Raw genomic sequence first — 18514 nt, 5'->3', positions numbered from 1 at the left:
TTTAGATTGGATATTAGGAAGAATTTCTTCATGGAGATGGTGGTCAAGCATTGGAACAGGCTGCAAAGGAAGTGGTGGAGTCCCTGAAGGTATTTAAGAGATGTGTGGATGTGGCACTAAGGGACATGGTTCGGTTATGGGCCTAAGAAGGTCAGGCTGATGGTTGGACTTGATGATCTTGAAAGTCATTCCAACCCAAACGATTCTATGATTTCCAACAAGTCTTGAGCAAAGCACTGATATATTTTAAGACCTCTATAGCCTTTAATTTGACTATGAACCCCCAGAAGAATTCTAGTCTCTCCCTTTGCAGACAGTACATTAAAGCAATACTGGTTGTTAGAGGTGTATGCTTGGACTACAACATATAGACATATGAAGAGTCATGACATAAATGCAGAAGGAAATGAACATCTTGAAAAGATCACACCTACCCTTAACTTTGGCTGGGGAGCATCAGAAATCAATTTTTCTTTGGTTCAATAGGAGAACTGCCACATGTGGTAGGGAAAACCAGCATATTAATCCTGCTCCACCTCTCCTCGAGTCTTTCCGTGCCTTTGTTAGTCAACCTGGTTATACTTTTGCAACATACTTTGTGATTTTCTAAATGCTGGACTGGACATCCATTTGGGAGCTGTTCCTGGCTCCCTGCCATCATTTTGCAGTAACCAGCTCTCACACAGGAAATCACTTCAGCCCCAGGCTGGGGTCTCTCTTGGAGTAAATCCTCCCTGTCTCTTAAATGGCATCAATCATTTATAGTCCTGTCCTGTTCAGAGCATCTGCTACTCATTCTCTTCCTTCGTTTCCTCTTGATTAATTGATAAAATCGTTGAGTGTAGTTGTCTGGGAAACAGCCATATCCTTAAGCATTTGGCCCCCTTAATGGGACAAAGCAGGAAATCTTCACAGGAACCCCAAAAAGACAGAAAGAATCAAACAGGACTCAATCTTCATCAGGACCACAGAGGCCAAGTCACCAAAATAAAGACAGGCTGTTCTGGCGCTGCCACAGTGTCTAAGGGCAGAGGTGAGAGCACAAAGAAGGGAAGGACCATCTGCCTTTCCTGTCATACTCAGCATCCACCACCCAAATACAAATACACCACTCTCCAGGCAGTTTTCCCTCAGGCAACGTCTACAGTGGTTCTCAAATTTGTATCCATGGCATCTCACAGGTAGCAAGAACCTGGGGCAAGGCAGAAGTAGGCAGCTTTGCGCTACCACTGCCTGCCTTCTTCTACCCCTGATGTTCTGTGCCTAAACTCCTTGGCTGTGTGATTGTGAGAAGCTTAGGCACCTTGCAAGTCAGCAGCACCTCAACCAGTGAGAGGCACCATAGAAAAGATTCAGCTAACATGAGCACAACAGCATGACAGCTTCTCTGGAAATTTATGGCAGTTCTTACTCACCCAAACAAGCCCGACACAGCACAGTTATGGCTTGCAGAGAGGAGCTAGGGGTAGAGACAAGTGGTATTAAAGACCATAGCCAGCTGCAAAGCTAGAAAAGAGGCCCTGGAGAGTCTGAGCTTCAGCACTGTGGTGTTTTTCTAGCTCTTCAGTGCCTACACATCATGTTTATTTGTGAGGCCCAGGCTGTACAATGAAGACTCTGCAGTGTGAGTCAAATCCTGCTCACAGGGCTTCTAGGGGACCAGTTTCCTCTCTCCTTTGCCAAGGCACCTGACAAGTCCACCCCCTACTGAAGAATGAGCTTGCTGGTATGATGATATAGCAGTCGATGTTGAGACTCTATCATTAAAGACTTGATTTACTGGAAGCCACAAGACAGCAACTGAGACATAATGTGACAAAGACAACTACATAGTGGCATAATTTCATTACTCATGAGAAGCCTAGTGGACCAGAGTGTATTCTCCGAATGAGCTCTGGCTTCATTCCCACACGAGACAGGAACCAGCATCATGAAGAGACTAAAATGGGCACAAGCTCGGGGCTCTCTTTCCTTTTGGCTTTGTCTCTCTAGAGTTTTTGGATCAAATCCACCATTTCCCTAAGGAGGACAAGTCTTCAGAGTTAGTTAAATCAATAAAAGAAGAAAGTAGGGACCAACCCATCACTGTTCTGTTGGTCCAAGACTGTGCATCCTGAGTCACCTCTGCTTTCCCACTTAGAGCCCAGCCTACCTAAGAAACAGGGCTTGCAAGCAGCATACTGAACATTCAAAGGAAAGAAAAGGGGGAGGAAACTTGTGGGACTAGTGCCTATGGGCTGGAGCTCTCGTGTTGCCCAGAGAGGTAGTAAGTAGTATCCAGGCTAGGGGAAAGAGGCTTGCTGTAGGAAAAAAGAGCCTGCTTGGCTTACAGGCAGAAGTCTATGAGGATTTTAGTAGTTATGAATTGTTGCCTGGGCAATGTCTAATGATAGCTAACAGGGACCCAGGAAAAAAAAAAAAAAAAAAAAAAAGCACTTCCTTATTTTCTTTTGGCTGTGATCACAGTGTCCAGCTGTTATTTTTATCCTCCAAAGTAATACAATGGACAATTCCACCGGACATTTCCAAATGGACATTTCCACTCCCTTATTTTGCCAGAGATGTCACCATCCTTATTTTCTCTATAAATACATAAATGTGTTTATGTGTTAAATCTTTCCCCTCCCACTGCTTCAGTTCTCAACTAATGTAAAGAGGCAGAAGTCAGTAAAAAGTTTCTTAAGCAGACCTTTCTGTAGGATCAATTTTGCAGAGTTATGCAAAGGGAAGGATACACCTTTATATACCATAATACAACTTTACTTCTTTTATTTTTCCTGAAATAAAAAGAAAGGAAAGGGGAGTTATTTTAAATTTATGAGCTGATGAGATAGTGAGTAATGGTGAATCACTGTTTAATATTTTAGGCAACCATCTGCAAGGTGAGCTGTACTCCCATTTCATATTGCTATAGCAAAGTCACTTCAAGTTTCGTGAAGGGATTTAGTCTTGTATCAACCCCCAAAAGCTGCATTCAGCACCAGAGACAATCATCTTCCACACAGGGATCTTAATACACAGGAGAAGAAATATCACAACTCTACCTATAAACTGGAGTGAGGATTAGGGGGTGGGGCTGAATAACAAATTGAACAAAAAAAGCTGAAAAGGACAAAGCTGTTTTTTTTATTATTATTATTATTGTTGTGGTGTTTTGTTTTGTTTCATTTTTGGTGCTGGTGGTGTGTTTTTGTTGTTTTGTTTGTTTGTTTTACAGGAAAGTTACAGGAAATAACTTCTTTCTTGCCACGCTTGGAGTGCAGTGCTCCTGGCTTGTGCTGGCTTGTGTGCCTCCTCTTCCAACACAGCAATACTAAACCTCAGGCCAGTCTGGACTTTTCCCAGAGGAAGCATACACAAGCTTTTATCTTCTGGTTCTTCTTTCTTCCAGCACAATGACATATGTAGAAAGTCTCTGTGTCTTGGCATCAGAGGTACCCCATAAGAAAGCACAACATTACTTGCACGGAAGGAGGATGTAGCATCTTCCTGTGCAAAGGAGGTTTGCCTGCAGTCTGGCACCTGCAGGCCCACACTTACAGGGAACACAATCCATGCAGACCAGTCACCTGCCACATTTACAGGGACAACGCTGGAGTAGTGAACGTGCAGAGCCAGATGTGTCCCTTCCAGCACTCATACTCTACCTGTCCCACGGAGCACAAACCAAAGTCTAAAATCCCAGGTGGCTCAGGAGAACCTCTGTTAGACCTGCTATTTCCAAATTTCCCTCTCCTGCTGCTCCTAATGGTGCTGTCCTCATCATTCTCCTGGTTTCATCTGCTCTCATGACAGCATGGTCTCTCCAGACTGGCCATTTAGTCTCTTGCCTACTGCTCATACCCAAGACAGGCCCAGCTTCTAGGCCCAGCTTCTAGGCCCATCTTTCTCCAAGGGCATTTTCAACTTCCCTTCCTTGATTAATGCATGTTAAGGCTGACTAATTTCATAGCTTCCATCCCCTTTACAGCAGGGGAAAATGCAATTTCCTCTTGGTTGGCAAGTACCACAACAGCTTTGTGAACCATGACAATGTACGTTGCTTACTGCTGAAGCTCCCACAAAATCTAATGAGATATGAATAACAGTTCTGCAGTAAATGTGAGTTATTAAATCGCTATGGAGAGCAAGTGCTACAGAGCAGGGTGTGGCGGGCCTTGGTGACTCAGCCGAAATATGGCTCTCCACACAGCATGGGCAGATAGCAGCTGTTCCAAATAAAATGACATCAGTTCTTCTGGGACTTGTTTCAAAGGCGAGGGTAAGAGCTTCACACCTTCTTCTGCACTTTTTATGCCGGGAGGAAGATCATTGACATCCATTGTATTTACAGTGCTGCAAATGACAGAAGAATTTATTCTGGTGCATCCAGTGCTTTCACAATGTTTTATTTATGTATGCATAAACAAATAGTTTAGTCTCCACATTGGTTGAGGACCTGTTACATTTCTTCCACAGCAAGTGCTTCAACAGCCATGCAGTGAAATCTGATGTCATATAAAGTCATTGGTCATTCTCCCTAAAAATAACCTGCTTCATACTGCGTAATAAAAATCTGAGTAACCTGAGATGAGACAAATTAGACCAGAAAGATGTCTCCCTCTCTTCTCATGGCAGTGGTTCACTACCCACATTATTATATAGTATGCAGACTTTATTTCCTATTATTATTTTTCAATGTCTGTTTTTCATTGGACATGTCCCTGTTAGCTGAGGAAACTTTCTGGCATGTATTGTCTCATCCCTGACAGCACACGGAGACACCATATTCGGGTCATTTTCTGGATGTCTCACTAAAATGGGTAGATTTGGCACCATTTTGGTGCTAAAGAAGTTCCTCATGTCATTCAGGATTCTTACGTCAGAGATATGGTCTGGCACTCAGAGAAGTGTAGATTTGTTTTCTGAATGCTTTGTTTCCTCCATAAAATTTCAAAAAACTTGCTCTCAGGCTTGAAGAAAATGTCTTGCAGGACAAAAACATTATAAATAAATAAATAATTTGAAGCACTACCTTCTTTCGTCTTTATGGGCCCTACAAATGAAGGAAAACAAAGAAATAGAGAGCCTTCCACCCTCTCAGTTTTTTTGGGCTTAATAAAAGTCTCCAAGCAAACACATTTCCCTGAGGTTTGAGGCGAGAGAAGTAAAGGGTGGATAAAGAAAAAAAAAAAGGGATCTTCCCCATTTCTTTAACATTTAAGGAAGGAAAATCGTATGAAACAATATGAAACACTGATATTTCAAGATGTCCCCCAAGCTGTAAATGCTGTGGTATGTTCAGGAACTTTCTCAAAGTTATTTCTCGTTCCTCTCCATGCATTTACCCACTTTGTTGTGCAGTCAGCACAACCCTAGTGAGTGACCGCTTGCCTAGACAAGGGTCTCCATCTTTGCACCACACCAATCCCCTTTTTTCACTGAATCCACCATGAGACAGGATAAAGAAAAAGAAAAAAAAAAGGAAAAAAAAAAAAAAAAAAAAAACGCACTATGATAATGCTCCAGTATTACCAGGACAGTCCAGCAAGAGAGTGGAAAAAGACACCCTTTTACCAGCATATACAGTTACTTTGCTTTTCTTGATTTGTCTGAATCTCTTATTATTTCCCTTTCTCCACTCACTCATCGTACCACACAGAGCTGTGATCTGAAAGCCTCGTGAGTATTCATCAGTGCTTCAGAGAAGATGATTCACCTTCCCCTCTTTTTTTTTTTATCTCGCATCAGCCAAGAAGTCAAAGTATGCATAATACACCACTGTTGTTCTCAGAAGCAGGCTTCTTGCTGTGATATGAATGATACCAGGAAAAAAGTATGGTTTGAATTGAAATAGAGGGTCGGCAGGTAGCATCCTAAAGCTTCAGAACTAGCAGATTAAATATAACAACAATGAAATCATGTCTTCTAACAACCAGGAGGAAAATAATAATAATAAATACAGTAGCCTTGACTGCAACACTGCATGGAAAGGTGAAGTTTAGAGGGTGTGTTTTCCGCTCTGGACAGAAACTAAATAGCTTTGCTTGTTTTACATCCTCTATAACTAATTGTATCTACATCCAAGGTCTAGCTTCTGCCCTGCTCCCACCCTTTACCTGGGAGAGCTGTACTGCTGTACAAGAGAGAAGTATAGAAAAATTGAGGAGAACTGGGACAAAGGGTCAGACCTAGCTCAGCCTCTACCACAGATTGTTAAATCCCCGAAGGGTACCAGGTAGGTTTGCCCAGATGCTTTCTCTAAACCACATAGGATGGATTAGTCCCTGTGACAGGAAAATCTGAAAAGACATGTCTGTTTCCCTTGGTGGTGGTGGTGTCACCCTTTGTCCTACTAACTCAATTGCAGGTTGAACACAGCTGTTAACTTCCCTCCTACACTGTGCTCATGGAATTACATTATCTGTCATAAAGGTTGTCTCGTTTTTTCCTTGTCACTGGATTTTGCACAAAAACTAGGCTGGATGGAAGTAAACAGCCTCACCAGTGCTGTTGGATGCCTGCCAGCAGAGCCAGATTCCCACACACAGGAGCCATATGATGGACACTGAAGGCATGTCTCCCTGGGGACCTTCTTGCACAACACAAAGTGGGGAATGTTCTCACCTCCTCTAAATTTCAACTGAGATTGTTTCTTAGTTAAGGTGGAGGTTATTTATCCTTGCACAAGAAGCATTCACCCAGTGTGTGCATGCTGGTGATGGTAGGAAAGTTGTAAAGCTGCATAAGACGTGCCAGAACCTGACAGGGCTCACAACAGCTAACGTAATGCCACATGCTGGTGTAGAGCAACTGCCGTCCTTGACTCCGTACTTGGCTGAAGATCCTTTAGCACTTCTACCAAACACTGAATACTGCAGGCATGCCCTTCTTTTTCCTATCATCCTTCTTCATTTTGGGGGCAATGGTAGCCCTCCGTCCTTTCTAACGTGTCTCCTCTTGTAACATTTGGGGTTTTATGTCCTAGCTCAACTCTTGTTTTTTTGGCAACTGAGGCCACTGCTCTGCCACCTAGTTCTGGCCACCACTTTCATTGCATTGACCCTGATATTTGTGTGATCATTCAATAAGCAGGTTCAGGGAAGTGCAAAAGCAGGGAGGGGGAAAGGTTAATTTTAAGTGGAATCAGCTTCTCAGACTGCAGTGATTTGAAGTGAGATAGAGATGAAGAGGAGGACATTCTCAGGGGAAAAGAAGCCTATAACTTTTCTGGTGGCAAGACTTGTCAAACTATTCCCTAAGTTAGAGACCCCTCAGCTCTGTAGTTAACAAAGAAGAAAAGGATATATAACAGCTCCCAACCACCCTTCCTGGGTGGGATAAGCATCTTAAAAGACAAAGGTGGTGTGAATATCCTCCTACACTTGCAAGATGTCTTTCACTACTCTAAGCTGTGGTTCTACACAGGCTGGATTGATTCTTCAGTTGTTTTACTGCCAGCACAGCTATTAATCAATTCTACCATGTAAGAACCCTCAGTGACAGTGACTCCTTGGCACCTCCTCTGGGCAGCTGTATCGCATACCCCTTTGCATGAAAAAGTCAGTAACCTGAAAAGCAATGACTCGCATAACCACCTGGTGTACTTGGAAAAAGCAAGCTTTCCCATAGCAATTGGCTGAGAAACAAACATCCCACAAGGTCATCAAAGAATTGGTATGCTCCTCCATCAGGCAGTCAGGATAATATAACAGTGTGTTATTCCTCTGAGCTTAGGCTGAACTTCATCCCTAGAGTTGTTCAGCAAAACAAGCTCTGAAAACAGTGTTGCTGGTATAACTACAGCCACAATATTACCTTCAACACAGTCTTCTGGCCTCCTGTGTCCATTAGGATCACATATTACATCACTGATCAACAGAAAAATACAGTCAAGCATGTGCCACGTAGACATGGCCAAGAGAAACCCAGAATTAAAGATCTTGGTGTCTCTTGGGAAATGCTTACAAGAGCTACCCACACAGACATAACAAACAGGACTCAAAGGACAAGAAGAATGAAGAAAGATGTTCTGCCCAAATGTCTATGCAGACTGGTGATGCACTACTTTAAAAAAAAAAAAAAAAAAAAAAAAGATTTGCTGATGTATGAATTAATGTGTTGATTGAGTTAATGGCTTCTACTGATCATGTCTTTCAGGTACTCCACCAGAGACCTCACTGAAGTTGGAGTGCACAAGGAGAAATGAAAGGAGCAACTCATTTTGTTCTCATTTAGTTAGAGCTGAAGACACACGATGCCCACCAGGCTTGGATACATGACAAGGTCCCATCAGGACTCTGCAAGTGGTATTTATCTTGCATTCCTTTAGACACCTACAACACAGGCATTTCTTTTATTTGTTCTCAGAGGCTCCCGTGATAGTCAGTGGGGAAGAGGAGGTGGTAAGAGACAGCTCCTCAAGAGGGAGACCTCTGAAAAAGGTCCATCCAGAGTGACTGTTGCTTGTTCCCTTCAGACAAAGATGGCACACCCAAAAAGTTACATCTGCTGATGTCTCCTAATCAGAACCACCCTGCAAGGCTTGTAACTGAAACAAGGAGTACAGCACAGTATTTATTATATTCCTTCTATTTGTCAGCTTTTTCTTTAAAACAATTGCTCCCTATGCCTTGCAGTTAGAAGATTTCATCTTACACTTTCATTGGTAGGGACAGTATTTATTGATCATAACATACAATAGTCACCCTACACTTCATCACCAGGTCAAAGCATCTCACACCACTATAATTCAAACAGAGTCCCTAGCACTGCCCATCACGCTTTCTAAGTTTCCTCTGTATTCTGGGAGAAGGCTCTGTGGTATAGGAATTTTCCAGTATGGATTGATCTGATTCTTTTCTTGTGGCTGAAGAAGGTGGTGCTGAGCACCAGAAGCAATGGTTTACCTACAGAAGTGCCTCCAAAGCATGCTATGTTTGGAAACAGCCTGCTTAAAAAAGGTAAATGGGTTAATTTTTATTGAGAAAAGCCCAGTGGAAGTTAACAGCTTGCCTTGGTTTACTGTCTGCTACTTCACTGCAAATGCACAGGACACTCAGCAAACAGTCAGTAGAGACCAGCATGAGCAGGGAGTACATGCATGGTCTCCAAACCTCATCACAAAGCCTGTTGATAAATAGAGAGCTGCTCTGAAAACATAAGGAATTTGCAGTTACGTAGTGAGTAGGTCAAGACAGATTCCATCTGTGCTCCATTTTCTGCAGAGAATCATGCATACCTCCAAAACTCCACTGTTAGGTCTAAAACCTGCTCCATCTGCTGCCTGTGATGGTTATGTAGACCATAATGAATGTGCTGCCACTTCCAGCACCCAGCAGTGATTGATGCCGTGTTAAGAGGACATCAGTGTTTCCGGTCTATTTACATTTCCAAGGAGCTTGGCTGGGTTTTGTGCTATCATTTTCTTTTGGTATACCAGCTGTGGGAGACCAAAGGGTAAAAAAAATTACTGCAGCACTCAAGCAAGGAAATGCTACTGTTGGAAAAACATCCTATTTATGCCACATTTTAAAAGGAGCCCCTCTTTAAGAGTTTTAAAGAGCTGCTACTAGCAACAAATGAGGCTGCTAATTTGGCCTGGCAAGTGGGGTTTGCTAAACACCGATTCATCGCATGTAGATTTGGAATTGGAATTCTACTAGCAAAACCATCATCGGTGTGTTTTTACAGTCCCAATTCCTTTTTTTTTTTTTTTTTTCCCACATCAAGCCTGTCTCCTCCTTTCTCTGTCTTCCACAGCTGTCAGCTGTCACCAGCCAGCAACAGAGATGAGCCAGTAGCCAGCCTCGCAGATCTGACCCAATGTCCTGTGAAACAGGTGCCCAGGCCCCAACATCTATCTGCTCCCCAATCCCTTGGTTGTAGAGGCTGCACATAAAGGGAGGAAGAACAATTGACTTCCTGGGAAGCTGACAAGGGGTGAAATGCTTCACACATTGTTTCACGCTGAGGTTCAAGAGCCTGCTTCTGCTACTACAGATCAGATGGGAAGCAGTAGCAGTGTACCCCTTTCCACCTCAAGAGCTCCCACAGGGGCTCTCCTGTTTCCTCTCTGCTTCACCAACTAGGCCAAAGTGATGGCAATTCATGAGGACAGCCTCGAGGAGCTGGATGATCCCTCCAGCACAGATCTCTACATCAGGGCAGAGCAAGCCCTGCCCAGAGCTGTGCAAATAAAATTCTCTTTTTTTTTTCCACTCAGGTGTTTTTTTTCCCCATCACAGCTTGTGGGGGAGATTGCAATGGTGCCAGCACTAAAATTCTCACAAGGACTGAGAGTCCTGGTTCCAAAGTGAGCTCTCAGAGGAAAGGTGGTCCTGCTCTGGCTGTCCTCTGACACAGTCCTCTCACTGCTCTAACATCTCCAGTGGCTTTCCCTGAGCTATGCCCAAGCAAAAAAAAATAAAAAATAAAAAAATCTTAGCACCTGCAAGATAGATACTAGAATATCCTCTGGCTTGAAATTAGATATAGGACTCCTAATTTACCTGCACGAAAAGGGTCATGGAAGGTACCATGCTGCCAGCACCTTGCCTATAACCAGACAAGCACAGAGACACCTCTTACCTGTCACGTCTTGCCAGGTAACTTAGGGCCCATCCTAGGACAGAACTTTTATATTTAAAACATGAAGCTGTATTTACATTGCACTGTGCTCTAACTTTCATGTATTGAAAACCAAATATTGAATGGAAAAGGTCTATACCAGCAATCCCTTCTGTTTCATGTTTATATTTATTAACTATCTTACACGGCTCACTACTGTAGAGCACAGGAGATGAAGATCCCATTGGAGAGACTTGCAAAAATCAGATCCTGGGTTTTTTTAGCAATTGTTGGATTTTCAGAATTAATTGGACACAAAGGAGCGGGGAGTGCCTTTGCCAAGAGATCTGAGCTGGCTGCCAGGTGAGAGCAGTGCAGCAGGAGAAGGGCAGGTTTCCTACCCCCCCTTCATTGATCAGTGAAACTGGGCCAAAATTCACGGAGAAAGGAGCTGTCTAGATCCAAGCCAAGAAGCCATGTTTTGAAAACTGCTTTCTGAATGACTCAGCGGAGCCATCTCTCAAGGTGCTGAAGCCTGCCAGAGGGAAAAGCAGATATTGTTGTTGGGTCACTTACTCACTATCTTGAAGTACGTCACCAGTCTTGGGAAGCTGTTTTTTGACTGGAATGCAACTTGACTCTTCTATTTCTGAGGAAGATTTCTAGTATGCCTTGCTGCTGCTTTGTCAAAGCCATTCCATGACAGCAAAGTATGGAGGAGAAAGCAGAGCAGGCCAACACATTATGCCTCTGGTCCTGGCCTACTGATGGCAGGGAACAGGCAGGGAAAGCTGCAGTCCTAAAGCCCTCTTCATCAGAAGGACACACTGAAGTCTTGCTCCCTTCAGAAATACTTCATTCCACTCTTTCTTCCATCCTCTATTTCACAGGTATCAAATACCTTTTTCCTTCAGAGCTGACCTCACTGATACAAAAGTAATTAAATATTAAGTGGGTTTTAATTTACTTTAAAGGACTTACCTTTAAAGTCTGCTGATTCTATTTCAGACTTGAAGAAGAACCAAAACCATGTCATTTCTCCAGCAACAGCCATTGCTCGAAGAAGGATGTGCTCTCCCCTGCCCTTTAGGAAAAAACAGTCAAGGTCATTGACATAGTAAAATGGCTTTCAAGGGACACAGTAAATGGTTCAGCTCTTCAAGTTAAGACTTGTTCAACAGAGTCACCATTCCTGGAAGAGATACTTGAGCCAGAAGAGGCTCTTCTCTGAGCTATTCCTTCATACCAATGTCATGGCCATGCAGATTTGAAACCCCCAAAAGCATCTCCCACCTCCTCCGTGGAGCAGGTCAACAGGGCTAACCTTCCAGCAGTGGTAACTTTCTGAGCTGACTCTTATTTTCTGGAGGTTTGGACCCATTAGCTATGCTAGGAACAAAATGCTGTTGAGTGGGTGAAAGGCACTTTCTGAACCACTGATACAGGAGGAATTGTGTAGGCCAAGGGTACACCCAACACATTGGCTATGAAGTGGTCCAAACCTGTCATTCCCCGGGTTGCTGTGATGACATATGTGAAAAAATTAGCTCTGTTTTACATACCCTTGCAAAAAAATATACAGTCTGACTGGTCCCAGACTTTCCTCTCTCAGACTTGGGACAAGGAGGAGGTCTCCTGCAATACAAATACATACATAAGAGGAACACTGGTACCCCAAGCATCCACCAGCAACACCTTGGAACAGTCAACAGCCAGGAGAAACAGCGTCTCCTTGGACTTTCTTACCACATGGCAAAGTGTAAGCTCTTTATGAGCCTAAAATCTAAAAATCATAACCTTCCCAGACATCTAAGACCACAGATTTGAGTCAGAGATTTTAATTTTAATCTTCACCACCACCTCATCCTCTCTCTGCCCAAATTAACTCTCAGTTTTCCATTCATATTAATTACAAGTTACTCTCTTTTCCCAAAAAGGGTAGCTATTTCTTCAGTCCTGCGAGTCACCCACTCTTATCCCTCTAATTGCTTGCATGATTAGCATAATTAAGTTGAACCCGGAGGAATTGGTCCTGAGCCGCTTCTATCTGGAAGCAGCACCTTCCATTCCTGAGCTGGGAACAAGCTCATCTGTCCTCTCCTTGCAATCAGCCTAGTGAAAGATCTGAGCCGTTCCTACAGATCACACTCCACTGGCCTCCTAAGGTAGGATGCTAGACTGCTTTTCGTAGGCACTTTGCCATAAATAAATGTACATCATTAAGAAACAGCTTGACAGTAAAATGGTCAGAATGGCTGCATATGAAAATTGGTGTCTGGATGCACTCGAGTAGGATTTGCTCCATCAGATGAAGCACAATTAATGCTAATTTGTTGCTGCTGCAGCCAGCTTTCCAGCCTCTGATGTCCTATGGGATCAGGGATTATCACTGAGCTAACAGGATCATCTGAAAACAGTCACAGTCTGCTCCAGGAACCAGTTTTACACCCAACACAACTATTGCAAACCCTTTTTCTTATTGGCATAGCGCAAAGCTAGGTAATTTTGGCGAGCAATTTCTGTACTGATTTCATTCATTTATGCTCACTGCTAGTTGGAAAGCCATCCAGTACAAAGTTATCCCCTACAAATGACTTCCCCCCCCCAGATTAATTACCAGGGTTTCAAGTACTCTGTGCTGTCATTCAGTGGTTTGTTAATCTATACTCAGACCACCTGGCTCTAGTGTGCAAAAACAGCTGCAGATGTCCTTTATCCACAACTGCCAGTTCCCTGGGCTCAAGGCATCTTGCAGTGATCGGATTCAACATAAAATATCTATATGGTAGAAATATCCAAATACCATTAAAACAGAAAGTTCCTGTCCACTTTTTACAAGTTACTACGCAGTGGAAGTGCAGAGGGAAGAGACAACGTCTTTAAAACCTCCAGCTAATGCACTGTGCTGTCAACAGAAGACAGTTTGGAGTATACTGATACGATATCGGGGGGGGGGGGGGGGATGGGGGGAGGGGGGTTTTGTTGTTTTGTTTTGTTTTAATTATTTGTTTGTTTGTATTTCTTTTGGTTTTTAGTTCCTTCTTCCTGTGATAACCTTTCACCCCAGGCTCTGTGCTCTTTGTGTGTTTATCAGCAAAGCACATCCATATGCCCTTCAAGGGAGGAATGACTCATACCTGACTCACAGTCACTCAAGCAAAGCTGCAACCTTTAGTTCATTTCCTGGGAGAAGCATCTGTTAGATTCATCGTGGAGGATTAAGCACTTCTTGTCATTTTATAGATGAAGGCATTTGCAACTGGATGAGGAAGGCTCAGCAGATTCCCTGCAATGGATGGCAAACAAGCTTCCTTGGGCAGGTGAAGCTACGTGCTGGGGACTGGGAAGATGCTGTTTAGCACCTCCTATCTACCCCCTCCCTGTAAGTGACCCTGCCCTTGAAGAAGCACCACTGGTTTCAAAATCACCCTTCCTGTGACAAGTATGCAGCTGTGTGAAGCGGGCAGCCTGCATGCTCCTTGCCCACATTGCCCACTCCTCGTCACTCTCTCCCTGGCTGCCATCAGGAAATGGCTCGTGTGTCTGTGTTTCCCTCACCGCAGAGTCACAGCCTGTAAGTTTCCTACCTGGCAATAAATAAGAAATGTGCTGTGATGCCACTGCAGAAAACACCTTGGTTCACCGAGCCTGCAACTTCTCACCCCAAAAGGCTTCCCAGTTCCTTCTGCACCCCAAGGCCCCTTCCTGGGACATCTTTTCATTTCCAGAGCACATAAAGGAATAGATTCATCAGGCACATCAACCAAGGGCACTGCTGAAAACCTATTTTTTGCTATCTTCCCTCAAGGGACTTCTTTTCATTCATGTTCCTCCCCACATACCTGATTTGCCTCATTTAACTCCTAAAGACGCTTGTGTCTACCAAGTAACTCCCCTTTTATTCTTTTTAAGAACAGAGAAAGACCAAGCAATGTTAATGCCGTGATGCACAAGTCTTAGTAGCAGAGGAACATGGCCTGTGAGGAGTCAGTTGTGTTGGTGTTGGTGTTTGTAGGCAGACGTCCCAAGGAGCCAGCCCTGCCATGGTATAGAGCAAAATGTTAATAAGGATACTTAGCACATTCCTCTGCACACCACTGTCTCCCTTCTTGGCTGAATAATCACAGATAATTCACTTGTCTGGATATGACTCACAGCTACTTTATTTCACACAAAGCAAAGTCTAATTGCATGTTGTATGTCTGTTTATGAAAGCCAGCACTAACTGTTATTACAAAATTAGTGCAGAAAACTTGAGGGGAAGGAAAACCACAGTGAGATACCATGTAACAGCCCACAAAGAGGTAGGCCAGGCTGTACCAGGTTTCTCATCTCTAGGACAGGCAGCTTTTGCCTGCAGATACAAGCATTTCTTACTCATGTAGTAATTTAGAGGCAATGAGACAAGTGGGGTCCTCCTTGATTTATCCTCAGATGGGCTGAAATTATTTTGGCAACAGACTGCAATGAGCAGCTGGTCTGTCTCTATTTGTCTGTGTATTTGTGCTCAAGAAGCTCCACAGTAACACCAGTGCAGTCACACACGCTGGCTCTGAGCTACCAGGGAAGAAGGTGCTGTCCTCTGCCAGGGGTTCCAGCTTTCATGGCACTTTCACAAGGGTTTTACATACACCTGAATGGGCAGGGAGTGAAGCAGAACATATAATGCCTGGAGAAAACAGAGCTGATATTACAGACTTATCACTTTTTCACATTTCTAGGTAGGGCCAAATTAGGGACCTTTGAATTTTCATTTTTGCTCAGACCCTAGCCCCACCTGCTCCACTGCCCTCCTTCAAAGCATTGCCATTGCCACAGACTTTGGACAAAGTTGGGTGACGCCTCGGAGCAGGCAGACAGGGAATAATCTAGCCCATGGGATAAATTTCATCCCTACTTCTAGTGCAATGTCTAGACTGTTAAATAAAACAGCCAGAGCGTGAGTACTTCCTCACACTCACACATACCATACACTCTCAGTTTTGTGCTATGAAAACATTGTTCTTACATGCTGAAACACAGCCCTATCATTATTACTTCAAACACTTTGAACCAGAAAAACACCTTTACAAAATGAATACAACCATGTTTTCCCGTGGATATATTTCTTCTGCAAATATTTACAGCCAGACATGGCCAGAATGGTGGGCTGAGGGTAAATCATCAAGCATCCATCTCCATCCACAGGGAAGAGATGGGATTTCATCTCTGAAGAAGGGAGCTGCTAGATTCTGTGAGAAAGCACCCACGGGGAAAAAACAAAACAAAACAAAACAAAACAGAACAAAACATGAAAGAGAGAAGTAATGTCATACAAGACCTACCATGCATGTTGGGGGGTCTGATTCTTGGCAACAAGGAGTGGTTAGACTCCTGGATGGACAGGTTGCCACAGGGTGCAGTGTTCTCCATCATTATCAACATTTATACAAAGATGAGGCATCTTCTGGCAAGGAAATCACAGCTCAGCCAGAAGCTTTCAGGCACAAAGCAGAAGACATGGGGGGAGTCACTGCTGTGTCCTACGAAGGTGGACAGCCTGGAAGAGTTAATGGCCCTTTCTGGCTTCAGAGACAGAGGAAATATTGTGATTTAATCAAGCAGAGAAAACCCACACAGGCAAAGGCTTACCTCTAGAAAACTGCCAAGCCTCTGCAATTAGGCTGCAGATGAAGTGCCCAGCCCTTTACTTGCACCACTGTCAATCATCACAGGAACTCATTCCAAGAACCCAGAATAACAACAGGTGCTTGGGGTAATTGGGATTTGAGCTGTAAGCAACCACAGGGGAAAAAAAAAAAAAAGAAAAAAAAAAAAAAAAGGATGTGGATGAGGCAGAATTTGTGTTTCCAAGGAAAGAAAAATACAGAGGAAGAGCTGAGTGATTATTCAGGCCCACGAGGGGGTAGTCACAGTGGGGGAAAAGGCATCTTCTCTCCTCAAGCACCTCTTCCCCTAGCCCCATGCTCTCTGGCTTCATTCATGTTAAGCACAAGAATATGAATGAGAAGCCTGTGAACTGCAGAGGAGGAGGGGAGAGGGAGGAGAAAGGATTTCATGCTACCAGGGCAACCGGCACCATGGCAACAGTTTAATTAATGAGTTGCTGATGAACCCTACCAATGGGATCCTCCTGAATTCATGTTGTAGTAATTACCATAGCTTCATTCATCCTGCCTTGGCCTCGAAAAGCCCGCAAGCTCAGGCAGACAGAAGGGAACAGCCTGCTGAATCAATGGGAGGAGAGCGCGTGTCTCAGAGAGTGCTCCATTACTCCTCTGAGCCAGCACCCTGAGCACTCGAGCATGGAGACCAAACGCCATCCGATCCATTTTACAGTCCCACACCACCAAAGGGCAACCCAGCTGGCCTCGTGCCACAGAAACAGGCAGCACTCATAAGCAGCCTGCAGAGCGAGTCGTCCTCCTCCCTGCTATGCCTTCAGCCTCCAGAAGATGATAACAGAAAAGAAGCAAGTGAGCAGGTGATTTGCTTCTCCAGCTGGAGGATTTCTCTTTTCACACCAGAAGACAGCAGCATAACAGCTGTGTGGGGATCTCAAGTGGAAAGAGAGTTCCTGATAAGCACAAAGAGGTCTTAGAGAGGTGGGTATGTGCCACGCGCTCCAAGGGCTATTCCGTCTGTAAGGAAGATAAATAGAAGATGCCATAGATGAGATACATAACGTAAAATTGCTGCTAGAGGTGAGCGTCAGGTCACCTGAATTACCTGTCCTCCTCAGACAAGAAGATGCTGCATGACAATGCAAGTGCTGAAAACACGTCACACCACTGGTCTGCACTATTCTGTGCTCTCAGCTCCTGCCAGCACGGAAATAGCAAGATCTCGGTCTGGACAGATGAACCCTGCAAAAGACACAAACAGTTACACTGGGCAATGCATTTAGGTATCTACTGCAGTGTTTAGGTGGAAACAAAGTGCTATATACCTATCCTCAGCATCCAAAATCTCACCAAACTGACATTTAACTCAAATGCAAACACTGAGCCTGACGGCTCTACTACTGCCAAATCTGAGCATTCAAGATGAGATCCACACCTGAAAACAAGGTACTCTTCTAGCTGAAGTCCTGAAAGGTGTGGGTAGAGAAGAATGCTAAAAGTGTGTATACCAGGGTTTTTCTCACCTTTTAATGTTGCACACTGACATTTCTTACACAGGAGTCTCATTACAACATTGCTCAGACACATTAAAAGTTAAATTCAACTACCTTAAACTTTAGTTTGTGTTGCAAACAACTCAGTGACCCTGGCCCTATTCTGACACCAATGAATCAGTCTTAATATCTGCAGTGAAAGGAAACAAAAAGAAAAAAAAAAAAAAAAAAAAAGGCAAGAGAAACATTTTTCCAGCTCCAAGGCTTATTCTATAAACAGTTAAAAAGGAAGCCTCAAAATTTTCCCTTAGAAAAGGTCAATTTTATTTTTAGAAAAAAAAAAAAATTGTTTGTGCACTCTCCCTGATGTCTTTGATCTTCAGGGTGATTCCCACAGGGCAAGGGTTTGAACGTGGACGGTACTTAATGCTGAGGAGCTGACAAGATGAGCCCCGTGCAAATGGGCAGAAATCTGCTCGGAAAGCTCTTGGCCGCAAGTCCAGGGCAGCTGAGCCCAGTGGAGGGGTTAGAGCAGTGACCTAGAAGCTCTGAGCCCTCCTAGCACCAGCAGCCCTGACTGGAAAGACCCTGGGGTGATAAATTGGCAGTGTGCTTTCATTGCAAATAAAGCAAACCCCGTCCTGGCCTACATTAGATGAGCGGCCAGCAGAGCAAGAGGAGCAGTTTGAAAATCATGCCAGCTGCAAGAACTGCAAGAATCGCAGCACTTTAAGATGCACCTCTGCTGGGGAATTCCCTAGCAGTCTTCCTGAGATTATGCTCTGACGCTTTCTTGCAGTTCGTTCACTGTCTTTGTTTCTGTCTTGTTTGTACATTTGCCTGCAGAGG

The 18514-nt window shown here is 44.0% G+C and overlaps 1 long non-coding RNA gene across 1 annotated transcript; it reads right to left on the bottom strand.

The window, feature by feature from the left end:
• Nucleotides 1–3144: 3144 nt before the first annotated feature.
• Nucleotides 3145–18058, bottom strand: LOC118167234. The gene is made up of 3 exons (XR_004751037.1): nucleotides 17278–18058; nucleotides 15873–17189; nucleotides 3145–4335 (listed from the first exon to the last, which is right to left on the bottom strand). It is a non-coding gene; the product is annotated as an uncharacterized LOC118167234 (long non-coding RNA).
• Between the last annotated feature and the right edge of the window lie 456 nt (nucleotides 18059–18514).

The sequence above is a fragment of the Oxyura jamaicensis genome, chromosome 4 (assembly GCF_011077185.1).
Source record: "Oxyura jamaicensis isolate SHBP4307 breed ruddy duck chromosome 4, BPBGC_Ojam_1.0, whole genome shotgun sequence".
Taxonomy (NCBI): domain Eukaryota; kingdom Metazoa; phylum Chordata; class Aves; order Anseriformes; family Anatidae; genus Oxyura; species Oxyura jamaicensis.
This window is presented reverse-complemented; position numbering and strand designations above follow the sequence as displayed.